The sequence below is a fragment of the Chrysochloris asiatica genome, unplaced genomic scaffold (assembly GCF_000296735.1).
Source record: "Chrysochloris asiatica unplaced genomic scaffold, ChrAsi1.0 scaffold00056, whole genome shotgun sequence".
Lineage (NCBI taxonomy): Eukaryota > Metazoa > Chordata > Mammalia > Afrosoricida > Chrysochloridae > Chrysochloris > Chrysochloris asiatica.
Genome location: NW_006408574.1, coordinates 11164057 through 11166622, shown reverse-complemented (window position 1 = coordinate 11166622; position 2566 = coordinate 11164057).

Sequence of the window (2566 nt, the reverse complement as noted above, 5' to 3'; positions counted from 1 at the left end):
AACCCTCCGAACCTCCAAATATACCTTTATATTTGTACTTACTTATAGAGGTAAGTACTGTTAACTGATGGTGCTTGGAGGGGATTGCAGTCATTACAATGAAACAAAGTGTACAGTTTGTTGAATGTAAAACTGATGATCTGCTCTATAAACCATAACTGAATTCACAATAACAAGTTATAAGAAAAGAAAAGATTACCATGCATCTGTTTCAACTTGATGGCAGCTATCTATCTAGGTTCCCCCTCCTTTGTTCAAATTGTAGAGTACTATCCACCCAGTTCTGCACTGTGCTTTTCTGTGTGTCCTGGCAGGTAGAGGTCTTCCTCATTCCTTTTTAGTGTGTACTTTCATAAGGCTGTCAGCTATTGGTGGACATTTATGTCATTTCCCATCATTTGCTATTATAAATGTTGATAAAATGTAGCCATAACCTTGTGCATAGATCATTTCCCTTTTATGCATAAGGAAAATGAAACAGAAAGAGATGAAGTCATTACCTAAGATCTTTCTTAGCCAAGGCCCAGGCCATCAGAGTCAATCTGTAGGGTGACACATTGATGGTCCCATACAGCAGTGGACTGTATAGTGGGGACTGAATCTTACTGAAGGGTCCCCACAAACATTCCACTCTCCTTAAACTGCCACATTTAGACGTTCACGTCAGCAATGGTTCCAAGCACGAGCCTCAGAGCTTCAACACCAGGTGTGTTTCCCACACCATCACTGATGAGCTGTGTGACCCTGGACAAGCCACTTAGCCTTTGTGTGCCTCCAATTCCTCATCTGTAAAAGGGCTCCTATTTCATAGTGTTGAGAGAGTGACGGCCTTGGAACAGTACCTGGCAGAAGTGAGGAGCTACGTGAGAACTGGCTCTTACTGTATTGTTGTTAAGTGCCAGTGAGTCAGTTTCGACTCATAGTGACGTTGTGTAGGGTTTTCATGGAGTGGCTGTGGGTTTGAACTACTGATTTTGTGGTTCAAACCGACATTGCGATCCAGTAGTTTATCCCACAGTGCCACACCAGGACTCCACTGTTGTTGGTAGTCGTTATCAAGTCAACTCCCACTTATGGTGACCTTCAGAATAACAAAATAAAACACTGCCCAGCTCTGTGACGTCTTCATGATCATTAGAATTGTGTGCATAGTTGAAGCTGTTGTGTCAGTTCATCTCAACAGAGGTTTCTTCATTTTCACTTATTTTACCAAACATGTTCCTTTCTCTAGCAATTCGTTTTTCCTGATGCCATATCTGAAGTAAGTGAGCCTTCTAAGAAGCATTCTGGAGCATAGCTACTCCTCAGGGTTAGGTTCCAAAGATCAGGTCATCACACAAACATTCAGTGTTATGTAAAAATGGAAGATGGCCACATCAGATCACAAAATTCATGAATTGAATTCTGTCCCCAGAAAAATGTGTGTCCACTTGGCTAGGCATGATTCTCAGTGGTTTAGCAGTTAGGCAATGGTATAATCATCCCCTATGATGTGATCTGATGTGATCAGCCCATCCGTTGTAAGGAGATCAAAGGACTGCATTCAGGTCCCAGTTCTGATCCAATGTAGGAGGTGTTTCTCTGGGGTGTGACCTGGATCATCTTTTATCTTACAAGAGATAAAAGGAGAGAGCAGTGAGCAAAGAGAGACCAACCAAGAAAGAAGAGCCAGACACAGAGTGCATCTTAGGACCCTGGGTCCCTGTGCTGGGAAAATCCTAGACCCAGGGGAAGACTGATGCCCAGACACAGGGACATCTCCAAGGACTTCCAGGAGCACAGGTGCTGAAAGGAGACAAGGACCCTCCTTCAGAGCTGTCAGAGAGAGAAAGCCTTCCCTGAGAAATGGCCCTCTGAAATCAGACTTGTAGCCCTCTAAACTATGAGAAAATACATTTGTTAAAATCATCCATTTGTGGTATTTCTGATATAAAAGTACTACATAGCTTAGACAGATAACTCCCCAAAATACATCATTACATATCTGCAAACCTCTGAGAATCGTGACCCTACCAGGTTGACATATCACCTTAGCCATCACAGTCAGCATTACTTTCATGTAACATTTTGGCATTCATCACTGATAGACGTACGTCATTAATGCATAAAATAGTTGGATAGTAGATTTTTTTTACTAGCCTTGTGAACTTGAAACATCAAGTACCAAGAGAGTCAATAGGTGAGGAGTAAGGCTGCTTCTTCTAAGACTGAGTTGTTCATTTTCTGCCAGCATCACAAGTCATCTTAGCAGTGTTTTCATCTCTTTGGCTTAAAGTTGTGTTCCCTGTTAGCATGCAAGTACAGCACGTATCTCTCACCAGCAGAGCAAGTGAGATTACCAGGTCACTTCTTGAGAACAGATGTGCACGAAGACAGCTGTGAAGAAAATTAGAGAACTGGGCCCTCGAAAAGGGACCAAAAAAGTAGGATGTTCGCCCACTTCTCAATTTTATTTCAGTTTTCTTTTCACATGTACTTGAGATAGTGAGACCCAGCTTTGTCTGCCTGCTGGGAATCCTCATCAATGTCTCACAGTTCCCACACCCACTACCAGGACCACTCCTTC